A 21,692-nucleotide genomic window follows, 5' to 3' on the forward strand; every position below is an offset into this window, starting at 1 on the left:
TATATAATATTTTATTAGGAAAAGGCAAAACAGATCTTTCATTTTATTTAATATATTTAAGCAAGTTGGAACTTTGACTTAGTTGAGCAATTAACACTATTGTACATCTATTAATTTAGACACTTGACAAATAGGAATAACACTAATATATAAACGCCAAGATAGTAGTTACTACCTAACCACAATAAAGCAACCATTTTCAGTCTCACTGATAAATACAACCATTATATATTTATTATATGTTAACATATTTTTACCCCAAAAAAGCTTTAATGAATAGTGAGACAAGACAAGCATACAAACAAGATAAAGCTAGAGATGCTGATTATTATGTAGCCAAGCTAAAACTTAACTTCAATGTACATTTATTTCGGACAGACTAAATGAAATATGAAATAACACCCAAACTTAGAGAGATATATGACATCGTAGTACCTAGCCTCTATCCTCATTGGTACTGCAGAAATAAAATCCTGTCAAAAATTACCTGACTGGTAAAGGATTTGGAAATGACTTCACAAATCCAAAAACAATAAAAATGTGAGACCCCCTAAACAGCGTGATTGGGTATAGATTTTCAAAAATTACTATAAAGCCATCCATGGTAAAATTGATTACTGAACCTGAACAGTTGGAATATCTATAGAGTATTAGGTATCAAAATTTGGATATTTGTCGATGAGGACTAATAATCCTTTACTTGGTGTATCTTCTGATCTATCAGTTAATATACCAAAAAAAACACAGTTTTCTATTAAATCACAACAAAACATTAATAACTAAGGTTAGAAAAACAACTCTATTAATCATTTGATTATTCTTTATTAGGCGATGCGAGCAGCATTTCAATGAAGATGCTCTCAAAAAGAATAGACTTTAACTTGAATGGTGATGAGCCAGTGATCAAAGAAGCTTGCTTAGCGTGAGACTCGTAAATTTAATAAAGTGTTGTTTTAACTTTTGCTTTTTCATACCTTGTTTTACCCAAATAACAATGAACCAACCAACATTTTGAAAACACAAAATTTTAACTTTCAAACAGTGTTTCAAATCATCAAACTTAAAAATAATGTTTCAAACTTATTATTTTAAAATAGAAACCAATTAATAAAGCAGAAATATTCAAACTGTTATATTGCTCATAAGCATTTGATGACAAATTCAAAGTCAAATATACACAATGACTGTCAAAGATGCATAAACATCATTTGTATACATCATACATCAGCATAGGGCATTTGGTCTAGTGGTATGATTCTCGCTTTGGGTGCGAGAGGTCCCGAGTTCGATTCTCGGAATGCCCCTATTTTTGCAGATGCAGATTTACACATAATGCACGTGTTATTTTAAAAGGGCTATTAAGTAGTACAGATTCAACTTTCAGTTTTGTTATTAAATAAAGCTATCAATTTTTTTCTCAATAATTAATTGCTGACAGAAATCTCCATATCAAATAAATTTTTATTTTAGTATTTCAGACATATTTAATAATTTAAAGTCAAATGCACACCTGCTATCTTACATGATACATGCAGACATATTTTAATCCAATAAAGGTTTAATGAACAAAATGCAACAATGCTAGAACTTACCTGTCAGCTCGTTCTCAGAAACCTTCAACTTACATATTCTAAGATCTACTCTGCTAAAATAAAAACAAATTTCAAAAAAAATAAATAAATTAAAAGGCAAACAAAGGACAAACATAGGATGCAAATGATCACACTTTCTTTCAGACAAGATTTGAAAGGTCAATTAAGAGAAACTAGCCAATGAAGGATTCCATAATTTCACTAACACTGAATCCTTGGACAACATCATTGTCATCACCTAGCAGTATGATACACCACAAATTTTCAAGACTGCTTTATGCATTTATAAGGGTGTCTTTTTCTTTCAAGTAAAAAAAAAATAATGCATGAGTGATGCTACACCAGGCAAAAGCTGCTACGAGTTCAAAACAAACAAGAAAAAGAAAAATACATACCATAATTTTATTTAATTAAGAAGAGCAACAGAAGAAATTATAAAACAAAAGAAAATATTGGTTGCAAGATAACCATTGTGGGCATTTGGTCTAGTGGTATGATTCTCGCTTTGGGTGCGAGAGGTCCCGAGTTCGATTCTCGGAATGCCCCCATTATGTTAAAAATATTTTACATTTATTTTAGCAGTTCTATATAAATCTGCTAGCTAGTAAAATATTTTGTTTTGGATCTAAATTAATGAGACTGCAACAGCTTTTAAATTTAATTTTAAGCACTTTTAAGCATAATCCTGCAATATTGAACATTAATTAATCCACAACTAATTTTTTTGTTTGAATCTGAAAATTAAATTAGATTTGAAAAGTCATACATGAGAAACATAACCTATGAAAAATACTAAAAATATTGAATCCTTGATAACACCAGCATATGATCATATCTGAAAATGCAAGTATGATACACAACATAATTCTAAGACCATCAGATTCATTTATAAGAGTGCAAAATCTCTTCTCTTTTTAAGTTAAAACGACCTTCTATTATATGAGTGCTAAAACACCAAGGGAAAATATGCATTAAGGATTAACAACAAAGTAGAGAAGAAACATGGATGTTAATTAATCAAACAAAAGTAATCAATCCTGTATTAAAAACATTAGCTGCAAGATAAACATCAGAGGGCATTTGGTCTAGTGGTATGATTCTCGCTTTGGGTGCGAGAGGTCCCGAGTTCGATTCTCGGAATGCCCCCATCACACATAAGAACATTTTTTACAATTATATTATCAATCCTTGTAAAGGGATCAAGTAATTATTAGAGTATTCTTTTAGATCTTAAATACTTCCATCAAGTTACTAGGAAGACTGACAGCAGCTTCCATATTTAATATTTTACATTAAGAATAAACCTTCCCCTGTTTTAGAAAAAGACAAAATTATTCAATCATATCTTAATTTTTTATTAGGATGAAATGAGCAGTTTTCTTCCAGATCAGATTTAAAAAGTCAAACAAGAAAACCATAAAAATATGAAGTATTTGATAACTTTGTATCCTTGAGAAAACCATCATATGATACACACGACCAAATTCTGAGACCACCTGATTCATTTTTAGAGTGCATTTTTTTTTTCCTTCTGTTCAAGTAAAGACAATACTCTATTATATGTAAGTTTTACAGCACAAAGGGAAAATGCACAATAAGGTAAAAAAAATACAAAAATAGAGGTAAGATAAACAACAGTGGGCATTTGGTCTAGTGGTATGATTCTAGCGTTGGGTGTGAGAAGTACCGAGTCAATTCTCAGAATGCCCCAATTAGGCTCAACATGTTTTAATTTTACTTATCAATCATTGAAAAGGATTAATAACAAGTACAGTATTGCAATGGGAACTAAAATACTACTCCGTAAATTTAGCACAAAGACAGCACACAGCTTCTATTATTAATATTTTACATAATTTGAAGCATAACCCTGTCCTGCCTTAGCAAAAGATTGTGTAACTCAACAGTAACAATTCACACATCTCAAACATTTGTTAGGATCCGAAAATGAAAAGAGACCATGCTTTCGTCCAGACCAGATTTGAAAGTCATAGAAGAGAAACCTAAACAATGAAAGATCCAAGAAACATTGGATCTTTGGTAAAACCATCATATGACAGGTGATCACAAAGCATGTATATTTAGCCACAAAATTGCTAGACCAATATGTTTATTAGTACGATTAATATTTTTTCCTTTGTAGAGAATGAGATTTTCCATTATGTTTGAGTTTTACAACACCAAGGCCAAAGCTGCACTGAATTTCAAACCGAACAAACTAGAGAGGAGAATGGAACAAGAAAGAAGTTAATTATACATAGAAACAAGAGAAATTATAAAGAAATCAATCTGTGTAAGGATATTGGATGCAAGATAAACATCAGTGGGCATTTGGTCTAGTGGTATGATTCTCGCTTTGGGTGCGAGAGGTCCCGAGTTCGATTCTCGGAATGCCCCAATTTGGTTCAAACATATTTTAATTTTATATTATCAATCATTGAAAATAAATCTAATAACTAGTACAGCTTTCCATTTTGGATCTAAAAAACTACTCCAATTTATCATATGAAGACTGCAAACAGCTTCCATTTTTAATATTTTACTTACTTTAAGCATAACCTTGTCCTGACTTAGCAAAAGATTGCATTGTTCAACTATAATGACGATTCACACATCTCAAACTTTTATTAGGATCTGAAAATGAAAAGAGACCATGATTTCATTCAGACCAGATTTGAAAAGTCATACAAAAGAAACCTAACCTATGTAAGATACAATAAACATTGAATCCTTGGTAACACCACAGGAGATCACAAAGAAAGTACGATACACTACAAAATTCATACACCAACTTGTTTATTAATAAGAAAACATTTTTAGGTCCTTTGGATTAAACAAGATTTACTATTATATTTGAGTTTGACAACACCAAGCCAAAAGCTGAATAAGTTTCAAAACAAACAAAGTAGAGAAGAGAATGGATCATGAAAGAAATTAACTATCCATAGAAACACTAGCAAGTATAAAGAAATCAATCTATGTTAAGCATATTTTTTTTTGAAAAAAGAGAAGGAGGCCATATGGCAGGTCTTCCCCTATGTTAAACATATTCAATGCAAGATAAACATCAGCGGGCATTTGGTCTAGTGGTATGATTCTCGCTTTGGGTGCGAGAGGTCCCGAGTTCGATTCTCGGAATGCCCCAATTTTGTTCAAACATATTTTAATTTTATTTGATCAGCCACTGAAAACAAAATCTACCAACTAGTACAGTTTTCCATTTTGGATCTAAAACACTACACCAATTTTTTAATATGAAGACTGCATACAGCTTCCATATTTGATATTTTAGGTACTCTAAGCATAACCTTGTCCTGACTTAGCAAAAGATTGCATATTTCAACAGTAATAGTTCACATATCCCAAATTTTTATTAGGATCTGAAAATGAAAAGAGACCACGCTTTCATCCAGACCAGAATTGAAAAGCCATACAAAAGAAACCTAACCCATGTAAGATACAATAAACATTGAATCCTTGGTAACACCACAGGGGCTCACAAAGCAAGTATGATGCACCACAAAATTCCTAGACCAACTTGTTTATTAATCTGAGAACAATTTCTTTTTCCTTTGGAGTATATAAGAATTCCTTACTATACTTGAGTTTTACAACAAGGCGAAAGCTGCACTGAGTTTCAAAACTAACAAACTACATAAAATAAGTCAATTATGCATAGCAACAAAAGAAATTAATGAACTAAAGAAATCAATCTATCAATCTATGTTAGCATATGGAATGCAAGATAAACATCAGCGGGCATTTGGTCTAGTGGTATGATTCTCGCTTTGGGTGCGAGAGGTCCCGAGTTCGATTCTCGGAATGCCCCAATTTTGTTCAAACATATTTTAATTTATTTCATCAGTCATTAAAAACAAATCTACTAACTAGTACAGTTTCTATTTGGAATCTGTTAGATATTAGGTGTATATTAGCTGTAAGAGAGTTAGATATTTAGTAGATATTTAGTAGATATTTAGTCTCCTAACTCTGTATATAAATATGTATTATTCTATGAAATCAACACACAATTCGAATCACTATTTTCTACATGGTATCAGAGCATTGTGATTCAAAATTCGAAATTCGAAATTAGGGTTCTGAAAAAAACAAAAATAAAAAAAAAATTAGGGTTTGAGTTTAGGGTTGTTTTCGAAAATCCTATTTGGAGTGAACATCTTTTCTCACCGCCCACATAGGAGGACTGCCCAGCCGCCGATCTACAAACCCCCGAAGTCCGGTCGCCGGATTCCTCGCGCGTGGGGCTCACGCGCCGCCTGAAGCTTCTGCGCGTGGGGCTCACGCGCCGGCGCGTGGAGGCGCGTGTGACGGCGCCTTCGACGGCGGTCGGTTGCCGATTCTTCACTGGGTTCTTCTAAGCCCACTCGCATCTGTTCTAGGTTGTAATTCGGTGTTTGTTTGTCTTCTTCGTGTTTGGGTGTTCATTCCTTGGTGTTCTTTTGTTCTTTTTCTCTGTCCTTTGTGTTTGTTTTTGAGATTATGGCAGAGATAAGATTAGATTCAAAATCAGTTGTTGTTTCTGATGTTGTTCCCGTGATGTCTAAAATCACGGATCATAAGTTGATTGGTTCGAATTATTTGGAATGGAGTAAGACGATTCGACTGTATTTGAGGAGTATTGACAAAGATGATCACTTGACTGACGATCCTCCTGAAGAAACAAACGATTCAAGGAAAATATGGCTCCGTGAGGATGCTCGCTTGTTCCTTCAAATTCGAAATTCTATCGATAATGAGGTAATTAGTTTGATTAATCATTGTGAATTGGTTAAAGAACTAATGGGTTACTTGGAGTTTTTGTATTCTGGCAAAGACAACATATCTCGCATATATGATGTTTGCAAAGCTTTTTATCGCGCGGAGAAACAAGATAAGTCTCTTATGAATTATTTTATGGCTTTCAAGAAAACATATGAAGAACTTAATGTGCTATTACCGTTTAGTCCTGATGTAAAAGTTCAACAGCGCCAACGAGAACAGATGGCTATTATGAGTTTTCTTGCAGGACTCTCATCTGAATTTGACTCTGCAAAGTCACAAGTTCTCTCTGGTTCTGATGTCTCCTCTTTACAAGATGTGTTTACTCGTGTTCTTCGCACAGAGACTACCTCTTCAACTCCTGCCGAATAGCGCCTTGGTGAGTCGTAATAATTCCGCACGGAAAGAAACTCTACTCCAAGTGGATTTAAAGGAGGTAATTCACAAGGACCCGATAACCGCACACCAAATTCTCGGGAGCATCATGTGCAATTATTGTAAAGAAACTGTGCCACACCAAGTTTGAGTGTAGGAAGTTACAATTTAAGAATCGACAACAACACTCGCCAATATTGCAAGCACTAGTGATGCATCCGACAAATCGGTCCTTATTTCGCCGATGAATTTGCCAAGTTCTCAAGGTATCGTGAAACACTTAAGTCTTCATCTTCTTCTCACATCGCGATTGCCGAATCAGGTAACTCTAATGCATGCCTTCTTTCCAAATCCTCAAAATGGGTCATTGATTCCGGTGCCACGTATCATATGACGGGTAATTCCCGTCTCTTTTCCACTTTTCGGGCCTCATAGTCCCACTTCTGTTGTCACCTTAGCTGATGGGTCAACAGCTTCTGTTCTTGGATCTGGCACTATTGTTCCTACACCTATGCTATCTTTGTCATCGGCCTTACATTTACCGATTTGTCCTTTAATTTGCTTTCTGTTAGTCAACTCACTCGTAATCTAAATTGTTGCATCTCATTCTTTCCTGATCATTGTTTGTTTCAGGATCTTGTGACGAAGAAGATTATTGGTAAAGGACATGAATCTGGTGGCTTGTATGTTCTTGACCCACTTCCGCCAACCTCTATTGCTTGTTCGAGTGTTGCTTCCGCTTTTGAGGCTCATTGTCGTTTAGGTCATCCATCCCTTCCTTTGCTCAAGAAACTGTGTCCCCAATATAGTAGTTTATCTTCGTTAGATTGTGAGTCATGTCAGTTTGCCAAACATCATCGTGTTAGTTTGAGTCCACGTGTCAATAAACGTGCTAGTGTTCCTTTTGAGTTAGTTCATTCTGATGTTTGGGGTCCTTCTCCTATTTTGTCTCAACCTGGATTCAGGTATTTTGTTACTTTTGTGGATGATTATTCTCGTGTAACTTGGTTATATTTAATGAAAAATCGTTCTGAGTTGTTTTCTATATTCTGTGCTTTTTGTGCTGAGATTCAAACTCAATTTAATGTATCTATTCGTACTTTGAGAAGTTGATAATGCCAAAGAGTACATGTCCGCTCAATTTCAATCTTATATGACCTCTAATGGCATGCTTCATGAAACTTCGTGTTGATACGGCACCTCGTAATGGTGTTGCGTAACGTAAAAACAGACATCTTCTTGAAACTGCACGTGCTCTCTTGTTTCAAATGAAAGTCCCTAAACCTTTTTGGGCCGATGCAGTTTCCACGGCATGCTTTCTTATTAATCGCATGCCATCCTCTGTTCTTAATGGTGCAATTCCATTTAAAATTCTTTTTCCTCATAAGTCATTATTTCCAGTTGCTCCGCGAGTGTTTGGTAGTGTTTGTTTTGCTCGCGATGTCCGTCCATCTGTCACCAAATTAGACCCTAAGGCACTAAAGTGTGTCTTTCGGTTATTCTCGTCTTCAGAAAGGGTATAGGTGTTATTGTCCTGATCTCAACAAATATCTTGTTTCTATTGATGTTACTTTTGTAGAAAATACACCTTATTTTTCATCTTCCACTACTTCTACTAGTCAGGGGGAGGATGATGATTTGTTGGTTTATTTCTGTCACATCCTATGCGCCCGCTACATGTTCCGGCGGGTCTCTAGTTCCTTCACCGCCTCGGTCGTCACCCCCACGTTGTCTACACCTCCACCACCTCCACCACCTCTACCACCTCCACCACTCCCTCGGCCTCCTATGAGTGTACACTGTGCGCCCCCTCCTCCACCTCTGTTTCATGTCCCGCACCCGCATCTTCGTCATCGCATCCGAAATCTCGGATGATCTTCCCATTGCACTACGTACAGGTAAACGCCAATGTACTTTTCCTATTACTTCTTTTGTGTCTTATAATCATCTCTCATCTTCTTCTTGTTCTTTTATTGCTTCTCTTGATTCTATCACTATTCCTAAAACTCGTTCGAGAAGCGATGTCTCATCCCGGTTGGCTTGCCGCAATGATAGAAGAGATGAATGCTTTGGTTGCGAATGGTACTTGGGTCTTGGTTGATTTACCTTCCGAAAACAAAGCTATCGGTGTAAATGGGTGTTCACGGTTAAATTCAATCCAGACGGCACAGCTTGCTCGCTTAAAGGCCCGTCTTGTTGCCAAGGGTTATGCTCAACCCTATGGAGTGGACTATTGTGATACTTTTTCTCCGTTGCTAAACTCACATCCGTTCGACCGTTCATTTCCATGGCGCCTACTCATCATTGGCCTTTGCATCGCCTTGATATTAAAAATGCTTTTCTTCATGGAGATCTTGAGGAAGAAGTATATATGGAGCAACCTCCCGGGTTTGTTGCTCGGGGAGTTAGGGCGAGTTTGTCATCTTCGCAAATCTTTATATGGATTGAAACAAAGCCCTCGTGCTTGGTTTGGTAAATTTAGTCAGCCGTTGAGAAGTTTGGTTTGTTGAAAAGTAAGTCGATCATTCCGTGTTTTATAAAAGATCAACTGTTGGTATCATTTTGTTAGTGGTGTATGTTGATGACATCGTTATTACTGGAAGTGATCCTGAAGGCATCTCATCCCTTAAGTCTTTCATTCACACCGCTTAACACGAAAGATTTAGGGAGCTCAAGTATTTCTTGGGGATTGAAGTTACTCGGAGTAAACAGGGTATTTTTCTGTCTCAAAGAAAGTATGTACTTGATTTGCTAACTGAGACAGGGAAATTGGGATCAAAACCCTGCAATGCTCCAATGAATCCAACTGTGCATCTTACACGTGATGGGAAACCATTTGAAGATCCTGAGAAATATCGCAGGTTAGTTGGAAAGTTGAATTATTTAACTGTGACTCGTCCAGATATTGCATTCCCGGTTAGTGTTATCAGTCAGTTCATGTCTTCTCCAACAATTCATCATTGGGCAGCATTAGAACAAATTTTATGTTATTTAAAAGGAGCACCAGGACGAGGTATAGTTTACAAGGATCATGGACATACCCAGATTGAGTGTTTTTCTGATGCGTATCAAGGTGCTCCAAGGTAGATAGACGATCCACTTCGTGATATTGTGTATTTGTCGGGGGCAACTGGTCTCTTGGAAGAGTAAGAAACAAAATGTTGTATCTAGATCCAAAGGTTGCCGAATCGAATATAGAGCTATGGCCCGATGCAGTGTGTGAGGTAATATGGATTTATCAGCTTTTGACTGAATTTGGGTTTAAGACTTCTATTCCAGCAAAATTATGGTGTGATAATCAAGCTGCTCTTCATATTGCCTCGAATCCCGTATTCCACGAGCGAACTAAGCACATTGAGATTGATTGTCATTTTGTTCGTGAGAAAATTCAACAAGGTCTGATCTCCACAGGATATGTGAAGACCGGAGAACAACTAGGAGATATTTTTACAAAGGCTTTGAATGGGGTGCGGGTTGATTATCTTTGTAACAAGCTGGGCATGATTAACATCTATGCTCCAGCTTGAGGGGGAGTGTTAGATATTAGGTGTATATTAGCTGTAAGAGAGTTAGATATTTAGTAGATATTTAGTAGATATTTAGTCTCCTAACTCTGTATATAAATATGTATTATTCTATGAAATCAACACACAATTCGAATCACTATTTTCTACAGAATCTAAAATACTATTCCATCAATTTTTTTAATATGAAAACAGCACACAGCTTCCATATTGAACATTTCACGTACTATAAGAATAACCTTGTCCTGACTTTAGCAAAAGATTGCATAATTCAACAGTAATAGTTCACACATCACAAATTTTTATTAAGATACAATATACATTGAATCCTTGGTAACACCACAGGTGCTCACAAAGCAAGTATGATGCACCACAAAATCCCTAGACCAACTTGTTTATTAATCTGAGAACGATTTTTTTTTCCTTTGGAGTATATAAGAATTCCTTACTATATTTGAGTTTTACAACACCAAGGCGAAAGCTGCACTGAGTTTCAAAACAAACAAACTACATGAAAGGAGTCAATTATGCATAGCAACAAAAGAAATCAATCTACCAATCTATGTTAGCCTATTGGACGCAAGAGAAACATCAGCGGGCATTTGGTCTAGTGGTATGATTCTCGCTTTGGGTGCGAGAGGTCCCGAGTTCGATTCTCGGAATGCCCCAATTTTGTTCAAACATATTTTAATTTATTTTATCAGTCATTAAAAACAACTCTACTAACTAGTACAGTTTTCTATTTGGAATCTAAAATACTATTCCATCAATTTTTTAATATGAAAACAGCAAACAGCTTCCATATTTATCATTTTACGTACTCTAAGCATAACCTTGTCCTGACTTTAGCAAAAGATTGCAAAACCCAACAGTAATAGTTCACACTTCACAAATTTTTATAAGGATCTTAAAATGAAAAGAGACCATGCTTTCATCCTGGCCATAATTGAAAAGCCATACAAAAGAAACCTAACCCATGTAAGATACAATAAACATTGAATTCCTTGGTACAACACAGGTGCTCACAAAGCAAGTATGATACCCCACAAAATTCCTAGACCAACTTGCTTCTTAACCTGAGAACAATTTTTTTCCCTTTTAGAGTATATAAAAAATCCCTACTATATTTGATTTTACAACACCAAGGCGAAAGATGCACCGAGTTTCAAAACAAACAAACTACATGAAAGAAGTCAATTATGCATAGAAACAAAAGAAATTATTGAACTAAAGAAATCAATCTATCAATCTATGTTAGCCTATTGGATGCAAGATAAACATCAGTGGGCATTTGGTCTAGTGGTATGATTCTCGCTTTGGGTGCGAGAGGTCCCGAGTTCGATTCTCGGAATGCCCCAATTTTGTTCAAACATATTTGAATCTTATTTAATCAGTCATTGAAAACAAATCTACTAACTAGTACAGCTTTCCATTTTGGATCTAAAACACTACATCAATTTTTTAATATGAAGACTGCATACAGCTTCCATATTTAATATTTTACGTACTCTAAACATAACCTTGTCCTGCCTTAGCAAAAGATTGCATAATTCAACAGTAATAGTTCATACATCCCATATTTTTATTAGGATCTGAAAATGAAAAGAGACCATGCTTTCATCCAGACCAGAATTAAAAGCCATACAAAAGAAACCTCACCCATGTAAGATATAATTCATTGAATCCTTGGTAACACCACAAAATTTCTAGACAAACTTGTTTATTAATCCGAGAACAAATTTTCTTTTCCTTTGGAGTATATAAAAAATCCCTACAATATTTGAGTTTTACAACACCAAGGCGAAAGCTGCACTAAGTTTCAAAACAAACAAATTATATGAAAGAAGTCAATAGTTTCAAAACAAACAAATTGTATGAAAGAAGTCAATTACGTATTGCATAGAAACAAAAGAAATTATTGAGCTAAAGAAATGAATCTATCAACCTATGTTAGCCTTTGGATGCAAGATAAACATCAGTGGGCATTTGGTCTAGTGGTATGATTCTCGCTTTGGGTGCGAGAGGTCCCGAGTTCGATTCTCGGAATGCCCCAATTTGTTCAAACATATTTTAATTTTATTTTATCAGTCATTGAAAAGGAATATAATAACTATTACAGTTTTCCATTTTGGATCTAAATTACTACTGTATCAAATTTAAAATATGAAGACTGCAAACAGCTTCCATTTTCAATATTTTGCATATTTTAAGCATAACCTTGTCCTTACTTATTAAAAAATTGCATAATTCAACAGTAATAATGAACACATCTCAAATTTTTATTAGTATCAGAAAAAGAAAAGAGCCCATGCTTTCATCCAAGACCAGATTTGAAAAGCCATACAAAAGAAACCTAAATATGTAAGATACAATAAAAATTGAATCCTTGGTAACACCATTAGTGATCACAAAGCAAGTATGATTTTTTTATCCTTTGGAATAATAAGATTTTATATTATATTTGAGTTTTACAGCACCAAGCCAAAAGCTGCACTTTTAAGTTTCAAAACAAAACAGGGAAGAGAAATGGAACATGAAAGAAGTTAACTGTGCATGAAAACAAGAGAAAATAAGAAATCAATCTATGTTAAGCATACTGGGTGCAAGATAAACATCAGTGGGCATTTGGTCTAGTGGTATGATTCTCGCTTTGGGTGCGAGAGGTCCCGAGTTCGATTCTCGGAATGCCCCAACTTTGCTCAAACACATTTAATTTTTTATCAGTCATTGAAAACAAATCTACTAATTGTTACAGTTTTCTATTATGGGTCTAAAATACTACTCCATCAATTTTTTAATATGAAGACTGCAGCACACAGCTACCATATTTCATATTTTACTTTAAGCATAACCTTGTCCTGACTTGGCAAAAGATTGCATTATTCAATAGTAATAATTCACACATCTTAAATTTTTATTAGGATCTGTAAATGAAAAGAGACCATGCTTTTATCCAGACCAGATTTGAAAAGCCATACAAAAGAAACCTAACCTATGTAAGATACAATAAACACTGACTCCTTGGTAATGCCACAGGTGATCACAAAGCAAGTATGATACACTACAAAATTCCTGCTCCAACTTGTTAATTAAATAGAGAACCATTTTTTTTCCTTTGGAGTAAATAAAATTTTCTTTTATATTTGTATTTGACAACACCAAGGTAAAAACTCAGCCGTACTGAATTTCAAAACAAGCAAAGTAAAATGAAAGAAATTAATTATGCATAGAAACAAAAGAAATTATTGAAATAAAGAAATCAACCTATCAATTATGTTTAGCATATTGGAGTGCAATATAAACATCAATGGGCATTTGGTCTAGTGGTATGATTCTCGCTTTGGGTGCGAGAGGTCCCGAGTTCGATTCTCGGAATGCCCCAATTTTCTTGAAACATGTTTTACATTTTTTTTGGTCGGGCCTTTTATATGAATCTGGCAACTAGTGCAGTATTCCTTTTCAATCTAAAATGCTACTCCAGCAAGTTACTAAGAAGACAGCAAACAGCTTCGTGTTTTTTTAATAGGATCTCACAAATGAAAAGAGACCATGTTTTCATCCAGATCAGCTTTGAAAACTTATACAAGAACAATCTCTACTTACGAAAAAATTGATCCCTTGATAACTTCATATGATCAGTCATCACCAAGCTTGTATGATACAATGTCAAATTTCTAGACCAGCTAGTCTATATATGTGTGTGTGTGTACAATTTCAAATTTCTAGACCAGCTAGTATATATGTGTGTGTGCGTGTGTTACAGAACAACAAAAAAAGCGTGCACTGTGTTTGAAAAAAAGGTAGAGAAGTAAATGGAACATAAAATATGTCAGTTAAGCAGAGCAACAGAAGAAATCATAAATATATTGGTTTGAAGATAACATATGTGGGCATTTGGTCTAGTGGTATGATTCTCGCTTAGGGTGCGAGAGGTCCCGAGTTCAATTCTCGGAATGCCCCTGTTTTATTAAAACAGTTTTTGCTGAACTACTACTGTAAGAAGTCTTTTTTTTGTAAAATATTTAAACTAATATTAATAGGAAAACTTAAAGTTGTGCTAGCATATATCTTTACTGTTTTAATGTCTTGTGAATAAGGGAAAAAAATACAGCATAATAGAGATGCTGATATGCCATGCTAACCTACCCTCTGACAAAATCCTGCCAAATTAATTATTTAACACCAAATAACAGAAATTTCAACTCACATGTTACTTGTTGCAACTTGCACACATGCATTTGAAAACACAAAGTCAACTATGCAATGCATTAAAAAAAAATGAGACTATCAGTTAAATACAAATTAGTTTAACATTGGGCATTTGGTCTAGTGGTATGATTCTCGCTTTGGGTGCGAGAGGTCCCGAGTTCGATTCTCGGAATGCCCCTGTTTTTGCAAAGAGAAAATTTTATGTGTGTGTGTACATATGCCTTGGCGAAAGGGGGTACATAAATAGTTTACAGTCTAATCATCAAATGCAGCTGTCATAAATTTCCTCTTTAATTTTTAATTTTTTTTCATGTTAATTGGTTCCCAGCAAGCTGAGCATCTGTACTCTTACATAAGAGAAATTCAAGTACAGTTTATTCCAGCAAGACTTTTATAAATATTGAATAATAGCACAAGCTAAAGATGTCGAATGCTAATAATCTAGCATCTGAGGATTTAAACCTTTGATCTTAAATATTGTCAAAAAAAAAAACTTTGATCCTAAATACTGTAAAATCCAGTTTGATAACCTTTGATCTTAGATATTGTCAAAAAAAAATACTTTGATCGTAAATACTGTAAAATCCAGTTTGATAGTAAATTCATAATCAAAAGAGCATAGAATAGATAAACACACAAACCATCTTATAAAGAAACCCCAAATAGACCATGTTCTCAGACACAAGGACTTAACTAGGCCAATGAAAACTCATAAAAATGAAGTTAAATATGTTCATTATTGGAAAGCATGTCCTTTTTTATGCCCCTAATAATTTTTAATATTTAAAAGGTCAAACCTATACTGTGTAGTGTACATATATTGAACAAACTCCTGTTATGTATCAGAGAACACCAAGCCAATCGACACAATTTATAAATGAAAAAAACAGGAAAAGAAAATAGTAAAAAAACAATATACATAAGGAATAGCAGCTGGAAACATCATACAGCAAAAGAAATCAATCATATGCTATACGTACAGACAGCAACATAAATATAAAAACGAACAGTTATCGACATTTGCTCTAGTTGTATGATTCACCTATGGTGTGTGAGGTTGCAAGTGCAATTCTTGGAAAGAATTAACATAGTGGTACATTTATTTTATTTGTTGTTACAATAAACTTGCTAAATACTTATCCAATAAGTTTATAAGAAACCCACTAACAGCTTTCACTTGTTCCAAAACAGCTTTCACTCTGATATATTAATATTATGTGTAACCTGGTCTCCGACTCCGAAAAGGGCATGCCTATCTAATGATTATTGTATGCTTACATCAGTATCCTAGAACAGCAACTGAAATAACTATACAACAGAATATACATATTCTTAGCTTACACTATGTACAAGTTGATTAATTTAAAGAAGAGCATTTTTGTTTTCCTTTTCAAGTAAAGAAATTTTTCTACTATGTACAAGTTTACAACACCAAGACAAAAATCTAACCTGAGTTTATGAACAAAGCAAAGAGGAGAAATGGAAAATAGAATAAGTTGATTAAGCAGATTAACAGGAGCAATTAAGAGCAAAGGAAATCAACATTTTGTATTGAATATATTTGTTGCAAGATAAACATCAGTGGGCATTTGGTCTAGTGGTATGATTCTCGCTTTGGGTGCGAGAGGTCCCGAGTTCGATTCTCGGAATGCCCCTGTTTTTGCTTATACTTTTTTATTTATTTATTTATTACTAATATTATAGTTATATTTTGAGGAGGGAATCTAATCATTAAATACAGCTGTCACAAATCTCCTCTTTAGTTTTTTATTGTTGTTAATGTCACTTGATTTCCAGCCAGCTGAGAACCTTGAACTCTTACATGAGGGGAATTCAAGTAAAGTTTATTCCAGCAAGACTTTAATAGATATGAATAATGCAAGCTAAAGATGTTGAATGCTACACACTTTGTGATCACAGTAGAACTTACAAACACATTTGTCCCAAAAAAGAGAAAAAAGAAAAGGAAAGAAATCCTACCAATTATACTTATATACCATTACCACCTGAGGATTAAAACCTCTCAATTTTAATATTGTAAAGTCCTGTTTGATAATAAATTCATAACCGAAGGCATAGAGTAGATAAGTATATGTCCAAACACATCTTACAAAGAATGCCCAAGTACACCATGTTCTCAGACAAAAGGGCATATTTAGGCCACTCAAATTCTCACAAAATGCAAGTTGAAAAAGCATGTACTAAAGAGCTAGATGATCATTACTTAAAAGCATGTGCTTTTGTTGATGCCCCCTCATAAATGAAAATATTTAAACTGACAAATCTATATTAAGTGGCATATATTTATTATGTATCAGAGAATGCCAAGGCAAACAACACAAAGTTTATAAATTTAAATAACAAAAAAACAATAGTAAAATTAACACTATACATTAGGATGGAAATCAAAAGCATTATGCAACCAAAGAAATCAATCTTCTGCAACTTAAATATAAATATGAACAGTAATTGTCATTTGGTCTGGTGGATGATTCTTGCTTAGGGTGTGAAAAGTCTAAAGTTCAATTCTTGGAATGAATTAACATAGTGTTACATTTATTTTATCTGTTGTTGCAATGTAATACTTATCCAGTAAGCTATTAGGATGATCACAAACAACTTTCACTTTTATATTTCAATATTAAGTATAACCTGATCCTGACACAGCAAAGGGTGCTTCTATCTAGTGTTTATTGTACATACACCAGTATCTTAGAATAGCAACCGAAATATTTATACAAACAGAAGGTACCAACTCTTTGTTATATATTAGAGACCAGCTAATTCATTTAAAAGAGTGATTTCTTTTTTAGCTTTTCAAGTAAAGACAATCTTCTATTATGTATGAGTGTCAAAACACCAAGGAAAAATCTGAACTGAGTTTAAAAACAAAATAAAGAAGAAAAATGGAAATAAAAAATAGTTAATTAAGCAAATCAACAGGAAAAATTTATGGAACAAAAAAATAATAATATCCTGGTTTAAACATATTGGTTGCAAGATAAACATCAGTGGGCATTTGGTCTAGTGGTATGATTCTCGCTTTGGGTGCGAGAGGTCCCGAGTTCGATTCTCGGAATGCCCCTTTTTAGCCCAAAACATTAATTTTAATATGATGTTCCAGGAATCTACCAACCCCATATAATTTTCAACTCATTTCATATGGCTTTGGACGGGGTAGATGTGTCAATTGAGAGCCTGTAATAATGCACAACACTAAATCTATACGACAATACCTTCACAAAACCTCTCAAAAATGAAGTGTCGAAAACAACACTGGCAAATAAGTTCATGCTAAGAGAACACCTTAACTCTTATAGGTAATAGAAAATGCTCCCTGCCCTGACCAATATTATTTTCATTCATGTGTTACAAGTGTCCACATCAACAAACAAGCTCACTTAATAAGCAATGGCATAAGGCACTGGCTAGGCACACCAACTGTAATTCATAAGAATATTGAATAGATTTTGAGATCAAGTTTATGACAAACAAAAGGGTCAGGTTGTGGAAGAAACAAGAGTTCACAACTGGAGAAACTAGACAATATGGGAAAATAATTCTAGATGATTACAAAGTAAGCACCATAACTCTACCAGTTTCATTCTTGAAATGCCCACTATTTAGTCAAAAACATCGCTGTTGTTTTTAATTTCAAGGTGTCCGACAAACAGTATCATTCTCAACTAACTAATTTCATAATGCTCTGGGAAAGGTTATCTAGACAGTGTCATTGCAATATTGGGCAAAACTGACTTGTGCAAAAAAAAAAACGATGCAGACACTGGCAATAAGGTCGTGATAAAAGAAGTTAAAACACCTTCAATCCCTTAAGTACCATAAAATGCACCCGGGATTGACTATACAGTCTAAAAGAGCAATATACTTCTCAATTACATGTTGCAACATGCTGCAGACATCACACTAACATACAAAACTCAATATGTAACAGCAATGCAAAGGCACATGCAACTATTGATTTTTATAAAAACTTTAATGTAAAATCCTTCCTTACCCAAAAAAAGAACTTTAGGTCGAAGTTGCCAGCTGCAATACTTTGAACTGCTGCACCATGAACAAAGGATTTTCAGTCTTCTACCTTTTCAACTGTGAAATCCAGCCCACCACATCAATACATGAACACAAAACCTGCGAAGCACAAATTTTCAGTAAGTTCAATATCTTTTTAAGTACACGGAAATTACAAGTAAATTGATATATCCAGGTTAACTAATATAATGCCTTAAATATGTTAACATATGGATACAAAACCTAGAATACAAGGTCCATCTTAGTCCAAAATCTAAAATCTAACGTCTAGTCTTATTCCCATCAGGGATTAGTTACAGCAACTATTGTCAACAAGTTATTTTGTTGCCCAGGATACTAACACTGTCCTCTTAACTATGTCAACCGATAAAGCTACACCTGAACTCAAACAAAAGTAATAGAGGCAGGCAGCACAGAGCAAAATTTTAGTGCATCAATATAGGTGGTGATTTATATATAAATATGTGGTGATCAAACTATATTAGAGACTTAACCATGAACTATGTTCCTAAGAGTGATCAAAATAATTAACAAAAGACGAAACCAGACCTCCCAAAACCACAAAAAACCATTTACTAACTGCCATTAAAACACTTGCAACTCAAACCCTAACTAATCCAATTAACAGTGCCAAAAGGAGCCACGATTTCAACCGACACATGAAGCTTGATAATACCATTAGTAGCTCAGTTAAACCCACCAAAACAAAACAAAACATAAATAAATAAAGAGAATGGTCAATCAAGTGAGAAAAATAAAAATTTTAAAAAGCCAAGCATTCAAAACATCAAACACCTAATAGTACAGTGATATTTGTCTAGTATCGTTCTTCGAGAACAAGCAATTTCATTTCTGAATCCCTAAATCAAATATGGTATAAACTGTGGCTCATAAAGACTGGAAAGCATGCAATTTGTAACCACAATCATACTTGTAACCATAAACAAACCTATCAAAACAACAAAATATGCAGCGAAATAAGCCCAAATTGTTTGCTTAAGCTTTTCTAATGAAGTTGAAGACATGCAAAAAAGACGGAAAAATAAGGGAAGGCGTTTAATAAGTGAGGCTTATTACCAGAAAAAGGTGGGTGTTGGATTTTCATCAATGGAAGAAATCAGTAAATGGAAAGAAAGAGAAGAAGAGAAATAGTGTGGTGTGAAATGGAGTTGATGAAAAGTAACCAAATATCTCAAAACAAAAACATTCTGTCTTCCATTCTTTCGAATTCCCGCCGCGTGGTAGCTCCTCGCTGCTTTTGTTATTGTCGTTTTTGTTCTTACAAAAATGTTTTATTATTAGATTAATTAAGATTTTTTACATATTAAATTATGTCTTTTCAATTTTTAATGTCGTTAAATATTTGTTTTGAAATTGATGAACTTAAATTTTTTTGTCTAATTTAATTTAATTTTACTAATATAGTATTTATCCATATATTAAATTGTGCCTCTTAAATTTTAATATTTACAAAATTATGTCTCTTGAATTTTAACACGTACCGATTTGTGCCACTTAAATTTTTAAATTTAATAATTTTAATAATTCGATAAAAAAATTTAACAACTAAAAAAGTTTAAATACATAATTTGATAATATTAAAGTTCGCGAGCAAAAATATAAATTAATCTTATTATAATGATTATATTATTATTTTTTGCAAGAAATGTACTTTTTTATTTTATTTTTTTTTTTAAACGGCAATACGAGAAATGTTTTATTATTGTTATATAATCATCATTAATTTTTTGAAAAAGACAAAAATAAATATCATTGCCGAACATAATTTTTTATTTTGGTTTAAATTTTCATTTAATTAAATAAAAAAAATTAATTAATTGTGGCATAACTCTCAATACTTTTATTTTATTTGTACTAAACTTCTAAAACTTAAATTTTATCGGTAAAACTTAAAAAACTAGAAAACAGTTAGCAATTTAAAATTTTCATCCATTTTAAGTGTTAAGTGTCATGTTGGACTGTCCACATGTACATTTATATAGATTCAGTGTACACATAACATAATTTTATTGGTCCACATAAATAAATATATAAAAATTAATAAAAAATTATAAATTCAACAAAAAAAAAAAAAAAACTATTTTTTTTTCCTTTTTTTCTTCTTTTTTTTTAAATTTTTTTTTTTTCAATTATCCACTTTTACGTATATTATCACCACCATAACCCACCACCATCCTCCACAACATTCACCATTAGCGCAACAAACGCCACCACTTCACCCTATTGTTTGTATCCAAATCACACATAGAAAAAAATTAAATAGAACTCAAATTAAATTTAAACAAAATTAGATCAAACGAACACACACACACACACACTTATATACATAACAATTTTAGATCTATAACTTTGAACCAGATATGAGATTTCTACTGTCATTGTAAAGCCCAACCTCGACTATCCACTTACGAGATCTCCACACGAACCCACGAACCCATCCCTCCTCGTCGAACCAAGTATACAGTTCCCATCATCGAACAATGAACCCACAAACCTAGATTGTCTTCGTCGAACCACGAACCCACGAACCTGTCTCCATCCCCTTCAAGCCACGAACCCCATCATCATCCTCGTCAAACCTTCACAAAAAAATACAGAGAGAGGGAGAGAGAAACATAGAGAGAAAGAGAGAGGCGAAACAAAAGGGACGAGTTTGGGGGGACCTAAGTTTTGGGAGTGTAGATCTCAATTTCGTGGTCCAAACGCATTGCCAGGGTGCATCTCCACCACCACCGACGACTTCTTTGTAAGTGCATCTCTACCAAAAAATGAGAGAGAGGGGCGTATATAGAAGTTTTGGGGGATGAAGATTTTGATTTTGTGGTTTGTTTCAACAATTGGTCGTCGGAGTTTTGGGTTTGCTCTAGGCAGATCCCATCGAGAGAGAGAGAGAGAGAGAGAGAGAGAGAGAGAGAGAGAGAGAGAGAGAGAGGTAAAATGGTTCGCGAATTATAGTAAAATGGCTGAAGAAGAAGGCTGAGGAAAAGAAAGAAAAATATTTTTTCAGATTTTTATTTTTTCAATTTTTTTAAAATGAAAAAAAAAAGAAAAAAATGGTTTTTTTTATTTACAATTTTTTAAATTTCAAAATATTTTTTTTAGTTTCAATTTTTTTAAATATTTTTTACGTGAACCAATAAAA

The 21,692-nt window shown here is 34.0% G+C and overlaps 1 protein-coding gene and 15 non-coding genes across 21 annotated transcripts in view; 15 read left to right on the forward strand and 1 right to left on the reverse strand.

Moving 5' to 3' along the window:
• Positions 1–19,818, reverse strand: part of LOC115703096 (uncharacterized) — a 24,382-nt gene extending 4,564 nt beyond the window's left edge. The window contains exons 1-3 of one of the 6 annotated variants that reach the window (XR_009685308.1): positions 19,607–19,790; positions 18,495–18,628; positions 1,593–1,642 (exon numbers count right to left, since the gene is read on the reverse strand). The gene's annotated coding sequence lies outside the window, so the exon portion shown is untranslated. Of the gene's footprint in view, positions 190–1,592; positions 1,646–18,494; positions 18,629–19,606 lie in introns of those variants that run through there. The other 5 variants (XM_030630583.2, XM_061107012.1, XR_009685307.1 and 2 more) reach the window with 5 other exon arrangements.
• Positions 1,233–1,304, forward strand: TRNAP-UGG (transfer RNA proline (anticodon UGG)). The gene has a single exon. It is a non-coding gene; the product is annotated as a tRNA-Pro (tRNA).
• On the forward strand, positions 2,067–2,138 carry TRNAP-UGG (transfer RNA proline (anticodon UGG)). The gene has a single exon. It is a non-coding gene; the product is annotated as a tRNA-Pro (tRNA).
• Positions 2,667–2,738, forward strand: TRNAP-UGG (transfer RNA proline (anticodon UGG)). The gene has a single exon. It is a non-coding gene; the product is annotated as a tRNA-Pro (tRNA).
• TRNAP-UGG (transfer RNA proline (anticodon UGG)) lies at positions 3,918–3,989 on the forward strand. Its single transcript has one exon. It is a non-coding gene; the product is annotated as a tRNA-Pro (tRNA).
• On the forward strand, positions 4,665–4,736 carry TRNAP-UGG (transfer RNA proline (anticodon UGG)). The gene has a single exon. It is a non-coding gene; the product is annotated as a tRNA-Pro (tRNA).
• On the forward strand, positions 5,350–5,421 carry TRNAP-UGG (transfer RNA proline (anticodon UGG)). The gene has a single exon. It is a non-coding gene; the product is annotated as a tRNA-Pro (tRNA).
• On the forward strand, positions 10,867–10,938 carry TRNAP-UGG (transfer RNA proline (anticodon UGG)). The gene has a single exon. It is a non-coding gene; the product is annotated as a tRNA-Pro (tRNA).
• TRNAP-UGG (transfer RNA proline (anticodon UGG)) lies at positions 11,556–11,627 on the forward strand. The gene has a single exon. It is a non-coding gene; the product is annotated as a tRNA-Pro (tRNA).
• Positions 12,251–12,322, forward strand: TRNAP-UGG (transfer RNA proline (anticodon UGG)). The gene has a single exon. It is a non-coding gene; the product is annotated as a tRNA-Pro (tRNA).
• TRNAP-UGG (transfer RNA proline (anticodon UGG)) lies at positions 12,890–12,961 on the forward strand. Its single transcript has one exon. It is a non-coding gene; the product is annotated as a tRNA-Pro (tRNA).
• TRNAP-UGG (transfer RNA proline (anticodon UGG)) lies at positions 13,580–13,651 on the forward strand. The gene has a single exon. It is a non-coding gene; the product is annotated as a tRNA-Pro (tRNA).
• Positions 14,159–14,230, forward strand: TRNAP-AGG (transfer RNA proline (anticodon AGG)). Its single transcript has one exon. It is a non-coding gene; the product is annotated as a tRNA-Pro (tRNA).
• Positions 14,586–14,657, forward strand: TRNAP-UGG (transfer RNA proline (anticodon UGG)). Its single transcript has one exon. It is a non-coding gene; the product is annotated as a tRNA-Pro (tRNA).
• Positions 16,063–16,134, forward strand: TRNAP-UGG (transfer RNA proline (anticodon UGG)). The gene has a single exon. It is a non-coding gene; the product is annotated as a tRNA-Pro (tRNA).
• Positions 17,493–17,564, forward strand: TRNAP-UGG (transfer RNA proline (anticodon UGG)). The gene has a single exon. It is a non-coding gene; the product is annotated as a tRNA-Pro (tRNA).
• Positions 19,819–21,692: the final 1,874 nt, after the last annotated feature.

Source organism: Cannabis sativa, chromosome X (assembly GCF_029168945.1).
Source record: "Cannabis sativa cultivar Pink pepper isolate KNU-18-1 chromosome X, ASM2916894v1, whole genome shotgun sequence".
NCBI lineage: Eukaryota > Viridiplantae > Streptophyta > Magnoliopsida > Rosales > Cannabaceae > Cannabis > Cannabis sativa.